This window comes from Echinops telfairi, unplaced genomic scaffold (genome assembly GCF_000313985.2).
Source record: "Echinops telfairi isolate 266 unplaced genomic scaffold, ASM31398v2 ScPeMD7_2291;HRSCAF=2852, whole genome shotgun sequence".
NCBI classification, from domain to species: Eukaryota; Metazoa; Chordata; class Mammalia; order Afrosoricida; family Tenrecidae; genus Echinops; species Echinops telfairi.
This window is the reverse complement of record NW_022106189.1, coordinates 12546417-12554718: the sequence shown is the minus strand read 5'-3', so window position 1 is coordinate 12554718 and position 8302 is coordinate 12546417. Positions and strand designations below refer to the sequence as shown.

At 43.1% G+C, this 8302-nt stretch overlaps 1 pseudogene; it reads left to right on the top strand.

Moving 5' to 3' along the window:
- Positions 1 to 349: 349 nt before the first annotated feature.
- Positions 350 to 3643, top strand: LOC101640276 (annotated as a pseudogene).
- The last annotated feature ends 4659 nt before the right edge of the window (positions 3644 to 8302 follow it).

The window sequence follows — 8302 nt, the reverse complement described above, 5'->3', positions numbered from 1 at the left end:
TTTATGCTGTATGTCTCTTGTCCCTGTGAGTGCTGCCAGAGGCGAAAAATGTTTGTTCATGTTCATTCCTCCTGCTTTGTCTTCTGGGATCCCTTGTATGAGCCTAAACTGAGGCTGGGAAATGGACTTAGAAGATCGGCTTGAGCTTCATCCACAATCCTGTGCGATTCATCATGCGTTCACTGGAATTTGTGTTGCCTGTGAGGCAATCTTTCAGGTTTTAAATCTTCCTTTTTTAATGTACATATATTTTGAAAAGAATGAATAAACCTGAAATTTTAAAAGTTAAAAAAAAATTCCACTGTGGGTACAAAACACAGAATTGTAGTCAATTAATATGGCCCTTCACATGTCGTGTCCTGTAATTTGGGACTCTATCCCTGGGGCTGTAATCTCATTTTGAAGGTGTTCTCTGTTAAGATTCTGAAAGACTCTGCTTTCCAAGAGGATGTGACTTAGGACACACAGGATGGAGGTTTGGTCTGCTGAGAGACACAACCCACCCCTCCACCAAAGTCGTTCCTCTGCTCCTCCTCCCTGAGCTTTGGGAGAAGCAGGAAGACCCACTTTGACTTTTGGGTATTTTTGATCGCTGGCTCTGCATCTGCATTTGGTTCGTCTCTGCCTGACGTTTGGGTTTGGGAGTTAACAGCATCCACCAACACATAAGATATTTCCTCACAATTCGGGATATCAGGAACCAGACTGGTCGTGCTGAGTAGCCCATCGGGGGCTGGAAAAATCTCCCTGCTGAAAAAGCTTCTGCAAGACTATGGCCATATCGTTGGCTTCAGTGTGCCCCATACCACGAGGGACCTGCGGCTCAGACAGGAGAATGGCAAAGGTGATTACTTTGTCACCAGGAAGGCCATGCAGAGAGGCCTTGCTGCAGGCGACCTCACTGAGCATGCCGAGTTCTCAGGGGACCAGTATGGGACCAGCGAAGTGGCATTACAGGCTGGGCAGGCCGTGAGCCACATCTGCGTGCTGGGCATTAAGCAGACAGACCTGTGTCCCCTCTCTCTCTGTAGGCTGGCTCCGTCCCTCGAGGTCTTGCGGCTGTGAGCCCAGAACACAGACACCGAGGACAGCCTTACTAAACAGCTGACCACCGCCAGGGCCGACATGGAGAGCAGTAAGGAGCCAGGCCTGCATGATCTCATCTTGTCTCGTCATCATCGTCTCTCCTTGATACACGTCTTTTTGTGTATGTGTGCTCTGAAAGCAATTTCTAACTGTGTGATATCTGAATCAAATAGTGGCTGTTGTTATAGGTGCCATCACGTTGGCTCTGACTAATAAGGACCCCATGCACACAAGAACCAAACACTGCCTTGCACACAAAGCAGCCTCCCAATTGTTACGTGGGAGCTCACTGTCTTAGGCGCGATGCCAGTTCTCTCACTGGTGGTCTTTCTTTGGTTGACCCTCCACATCACCAAGCATGGCATCTTTTGCCAGGTATTGGTCCCTCCTGTCCAAGATACATGAGATCAAGTCTCACCATTCTTGCTTCCAAGGAGCAATCTGGCTGTACATCCTTCCAAATGAATGTATTCATTCTTCTGGCATTTCATGGTATATTCCATATTCTTTGCCAACAGCGTCCTTCAAATGTATCCATTTTTCTTTGATGTTCTTTATTTATTATTCAGATTTTGAATGCACATAAGGCAAGTGAAACTATCAAGGCTTGAGTCCGGTGTACCTTAGTGCTCACAATGTGTCAGGTATATGTTAGTCTTCAAAGTGACACCTTTACCGTATTAAAGAGGTGTTTTGTAGTAGATTTACCCAGCACAATGCATTGTTCGATTTCTTTACTGCTGCTTCCAAAAGCATTGATTGTGGATCAAAAATAAAATCTTTGACAGTTTCAATATTTTATCCATTTATCATGATGCTATTTGTGAGGACCTTTGTTTTCTCTCCATTGAAGCATAGTCCGACTGAAAGCTGTCGTATTTAATCATCATTAAGTGATTTGAGTCCTCTTCACGTCCAACTAGTAAGTTTGTTTCCTCTATATTTCTTGGCTGTTAATGAGTCTTCCTCCACTCCTGATGCACAGTCAGCTTCTCAGATTACTTGGTCAATGCATCGATTGAATAAATGTGGTGAAAGGATACAACCCCAACACATACCTTTTCTGTTTTTAAACGATTCAGTATCCCCTTCTTTTGTCCGAAGGAGTGCCTCTTGGTCTGTGTACAGGTTCCACATGAGCAGAGTCGTTCTGGAATTTCCATCCTTCAAAATGTTATTCATAGTTTGTTATGCTCCACACAGTCCAATGCCTTTGAATCCACTCAGAGGGTAGGCACACTAATGAATATATTAGACAGTGCCTCCCTCTCCAACTAACGTATTGTTTTTGGAAGTCACGGGTTCCTACTTTTGCAAGCCCCTAAGTAGAACTGCCCCATGAAGGCTTCATGGTTGTAATAGTTACTGAAGGAAGCAGACGGCAGAGTGATTGGGTGTGTTTGAACTGCCTGTCTTTAGGTTAGCAAATACGTGCTTAGCCGTTTCTGCCATCCACTGATACGAAATGCCCATTTCCTGAAACGCTGGACCACACTGGTTATCACCACTTTTTATTGCTTTAGGCAGAGTAGTGCCCGTCCTGGACTAATTACTATTTAGGATAGATTTTTCCATAGCTTTACCGGTTGTGTTTATTTTTCAGAATGTTATATATATTTGTGAAACGTTTCTTTTTTCACTTTGCACCCGGGATGTCTGAGGGAACCCAGAGCGGCTCCATCCCGCAGTTTAAACGGTTCCCGGCAGATGGCGCTGCTGCATTGGCGGCTCGGAAAGCTCCAACTGCCAAAGGGCAGAGAGGGAAATGGAACATTCTTCAGGGGGAAAAGTTGAAGAAACGTTCCAAACAAATAATTCTGGTGTGTGTGGGGTGGGGTGGGGGAATTTATGGGGACGTGCTGACCCATAGCTATTTCACAGTGATTGGGAGACTCCAGGGTACCCCCAGTTGGTGTTCCGAACCTTCCGACTCCACAGTCCAGCTCGGCCAGCCTAGAACAGACACCACAGAGCGGGCCAGGCCCGGCTTCCTCTCTCACAGAGGTCAGACTTCTTACCTGCTGGATCCTGTGAAGGAGAACTGGAGATGACTCACTTGGATTGAGGGGAAGAAGGGGTGGCCTTAATATTGTGTGGTGTCTCAGAGTACCCATTAAGTATAAGCACGGTCTTACTTGTGCTTACTTACCAATATGTAGTAAACAATAACACATCCCCCCCCCCCCCCCACACACACACACATCAGAGATTCTGCTTTTAGCTATGGCGGGGCTGGCATCTGTCTCTCTCGCAACCCCCGAGTCCCTTCCAACCGAATCAAATCATCTTTTCAAATTTACAATTCCAGATAGGGACTGAGTACCTAGGCATGAGCTGACTTGCGCTTACATGAAACCCATGTGCAATTGCCCACTACAGATTAGTAAATAAGTACAATAGGCCCCTGCTGACCATGTTGACTGAGTGCTCCGTCCCTGACAAGGACTGCAACATTGAAAAGCGAGTTCGCTTCTGTAGGAAGGAGTTGGGAGCAAAACTATCACTTCGCTTCTGGAGGAAGACTGGACACCAAGCTCCCCTTCAGAAACATTTCTGAGGTGTTTTTTTTTTTTAGTTATATTTTATTGAATTCTGGTGGAAAGTTGACATAGCAAGTTGGATTCCCATTTCACAGTTTTTCTACAAATTGTTCAGTGATGTTAATGCCACATATTAAAATGTGTCAACATTCCCTCTAGGTTCTATTTGTTCCATTTCCAGGCCTCTACGTCTTCTCATCTTTATTGAGCTATGGTTGACCCTCCTTTGATCTCCTGTAGACGGGTTCTAAGTACTGACAGTTCATCACAATGAAATGGTGTGTGTATTGCCATGAGGGCAGACGCACTGGTACTTCAAATGACAGCAGGGTCACCCAGAGCGAACAGACTAATAAGAACAGACTACAAAGAAGGAATAGATCATCCACTTCCGAGGAATTAGCCATGAAAACCTGATGGATAGCAGCAGAATATTGTCAGATAATGAAAACCCCACGAGCAGCAATGGAATATTGTGAGAAATCATGTCAAAAGGCACTTAAACTACGACTGAGGAAGAGCTGCTTTGTCAACGTGGAGTGGCTCATGATGCTGCTGATGGAGTAAAGCCTGCTGGAGCAATGCCTGGGACCTGCCTTTGTTGAGAGGAATGACTCACAATGAGAAGAAATAGCTGCAAACATCTATTAGTAACTGGAACCCGCAATGTGTGAAGAACGAATCCAGGAAAATCAGAAGTCATGAAAGAATGAAATGGCATTATCCTAGGCATCGGTGAGTTGAAATGGATTGGTGTTGGGCCTTTTGAATAAAAAAATCATATGGTGCATTAAGCTCCTGGTGATTCACCTCTGCTCATGGGCTAGGGCTGTGAATAACCTTGCTAAAATGCAGAAAGCATTTTGAATGTAGATTGCTGCAGATGAAGTTAGGTTAAAATTTAGCACCCTATCATCTGCTCTCCCTTAGGAGGCACTTTAATTCATTCTACTTTACAGTATTTTCTGCTCTTATCTTCTTTTTTTTTTTAAATCATTTTATTGGGGGCTCATAAAACTCTTATCACAATCCATACATACATCAGTTGTGTCAAGCATATTTGTACATTCGTTGCCCTCATCATTCTCAAAACATTTGCTTTCCATTTAAGTCCCTGGCATCAGCTCCTCATTTTTTCCCTTCCCTCCCCGCTCCCCAATCCCTCATAAACCCTTGATAATATAAATTATTATTATTTTGTCATACCTTACACTGTCCAAACTTCACCCACTTTGCTGTTGTCCATCCCCCAGGGAGGAGGTTATATATAGATCCTTATAATCAGTTTCCCCTTTCTACCAACCTTCCCTCCACCCTCCCGTATCACCATTCTCACTACTGTTCCTGAAGGGTTCATCTGTCCTGGATTCCCTATCTGTAACAGTGTACATCCTCTGGTCTAGCCAGACTTGTAAGGTAGAATTGGGATCATGATACTGGGGGGTGGGGGAGGAAGCATTTAGGAACTAGAGGAAAGTTGTATGTTTCATTGTTGCTACACTGCATGCTGACTAGCTTGTCTTCTGCTCTCTTTTCTATTGAGGAATTTATCTGTTTTACTTTGTTATTCTTGTTAGTTTTGTTTTCGTTTGTTGGGTGGTTTTTAAATGTTTTTCTGTATATGAAATAAAAAATAAGTAAATCTATACTTAGTAACTCGATTAACGCTTCCTTGGGGGTGTGGCAGGGAAAGTTGGGGGGAAATGGGGAGCTATTAACAAGGAGTACAAGAATGAGGAAAATGTTCTAAAACTGATTGTGGTGGTGATTGTACAATTTTTCTTGATATTATTGAAATGTATGATATGTGAATTATCTGCCAATAAAACTCGAAGAAAAAGAGAGAACCATATGGTTTCTATGCTGGGAATTACAGATTCAAGAATGGTGGCACATTGACCAAAAGAAGGACATTTCAAGGTCTGTCTTTACATATTATCTGCCTGTGATAGGATACTGCTTATCTGCACACGAGGAATTCTAGGCAATACATCTCTAATTCAACATTATACACCAACCACTGTATTAGTGATGCAAAAGTTGAAGAATCTACTGAGGTCTTCATATTGACCAAATATGCAATCAAGATGCATCAATAATTATTGTCAACTAGAATGAAATGTTGAAAACAGAGAGGAAGGTACAGAAGTAAGAAAAAATGGCCTTGACGATAGAAACAAAACTGGAAATTTAATGATAACATTTTGCAAAGACAGCTTCATTGCAGGTACCTTTTTTCCCAACAACACAAAAAGACAACTTGGACTTCTCCCGAAAGAATATACAGAAGTCAAATTGACTACATTGGTGGGAAGAGACAACGGAGAAGCTCAGTATCAGCAGCTGAAGCCTGGTCAGAGGCTCAATTGCTCAATTGCTCAATTGCTCACATGTAAGTTCAAGTTGAAGCTGACGAAAATGCAAACAAGCCCACAAGAGCCAAACTATGACTGTGGGTGCATCTCACGGAATTTAGAGAGCATCGCACGAACAGATGTGACACATTGAACACTAATGACAGAGGATTTGATGAGCTGTGGGAGAACATCAAGACCAGCTGCGTTTGGGTAAACTAGGGAAACAAATCAGAAGATGGAGAGTAGATGTTTGCTTGACCTCTCCCTCATGGGAGTTTTTCTTCGTCACATCAAGCCACCCTGTTTGCTCAGTTGTTTTCTGGGAAGTATATGGGAAGTATGAAAATAGAAAGCTTGTACGACAACTTGCTTTAAGCCATTAAAATTTGATCTTTAGATGGGTTCAGGTCACACCTGCAAACAAAGTTTTGAAAATATATGCCTCACCCAGTGCTTTGGGGTACTCAGGAACCAGCAGTCTTTGTCAGAAGCTGGAAAAAATCTGGAACCATGAAGAAAACTCCTCTCTGGGACTGAATGTTAAAGGGAGCCTGTGAGCAGGCTGAAATGCTTGCTAGGTGACCACCTGGATCTGCCTGTTGAGTGGAAGTGGGAGAAATGCAGCAATAAAGAGATGGGTTGAGTCTGGCCACTGACACCCGTGGACCTGGTTCACAGGGACTAGAGGAGAAAACCAGAGAGGGTTGATTGGTCTGAAGTTCATGACCTAGCACAAGGTGGCTAGGCATGTTGAGAATTTGTAAGGAGTCTCTGATCTAAAGGCAAGGCAGCCAATGGGCATCCTGGTGAGGCTAAGTGAGGCAGCCCACATTGAGTTTACCAGAATTCGACCAGAGGAAGAGAAGATTTTTAAGCCTGTGAAATGGTATATATTGCTGCTGACTTTATGGATGGCCTGTCCTGATTTGACTTTGCTTATGGATTCGGACATCACAAGATTCCAACTGGAATGAAGATTATTCACATCCAAGAATATGATTGTCTCCTCAGAGCACTGGGTTAAGGTAAGTGGGCAGAATAGAAATTGGATACTCAAAATGGGGGGATAATGGCATGAAGTGGTTGGCTTACCAACTTTCATAGGTGCTGGAATACAGTCATAGGATTATGGGATTAAGGTGTAGTTGTTACTTAACTGCAATTGTTAGGCACAAGATATTGTTATTTTGTCACTTATAGAACGTGATGTTTAAATGAGGATGGTACATATTGAATTATATACATTTTAGTTTTATCCTACTGGTACAGATATGATTTTATTATTGTTTGTTTGAAAATTATTCATGGCTAAAGAGTTGTGTGAAAGTGCCAAATTGACCAGTGGTGGTCTGTGGTAGTTACATAATCGGTTGTCAATTTGAGACTTAAGAGTGAAGGGGTGGAGTTTAGCCTGTCAATCAGGTTGCCGCTTAATGACTACATTTAGAGGCGCTATGGAGATAAATAGCTTGCTGGAGGTGGGACACACACACTCATTCCCTGCAAGACATTACTGAGGACGAACCTGATGGAGCTACGCTGATGCAGCCAGAGCCTTGGGAGCTTGAGAAGCCACATAGAGACCCCTGCCAGCGTTGGGATGCTTGTACCGCCACTGGATCCACAAGACTTTCCACCCACTGGGCAGTGATCTTCCTGCATTTGGCATTATTGCATGGATGCATGAGTCTAAAGAGGAATTTATGGACTAGTATTGAACATATAGGCTAATATTGGACTTATGGACTTGATCTGGACTGAGCTGGGTTGTTTTATTAATATTCAATTACTCTTGTATATAAAGCTCTTTCTTAACCCATACGAATGCCTATGAATTTGCTTCTCTAGTCTACCCAGAATAACACACCTGTCTCTGGAAAAGGACTTGGTTGGGAAGCAGTGAAAGAGAGTAAGGCAGTGAAGTGAGAGAGGCTCTTGACCAGATGAATTGGCGCAGTGGCTGTAACCAAGGCCTCAAACCTAAGAACGGCTGTGAAGATGGCGCAGGACTGGAAAGTGTTTTGTTCTGAACGGACTCAAAGGCACCTAACAAGTAACAACAATTTCCAGGACTTTATCTTCTCAGCCATTGAGACATGGTTGACACTTTGATCTCATACAGCTGGGCACTAAGTAGGGCACTGAACTCAAGGGTAATATCTTTAGTTTGTGTACCATTCTGCCATTTTGCTGAAAGGTTATTTAAGGCATAGGCTCAGTCCTAAGTGTTTTTTAAAAAAAGATTTATTGATATAAAGTTCACATATCATACACTTCTATAGTCTCGGTACTTTTAAAAAGAGTTGTATATATACCATC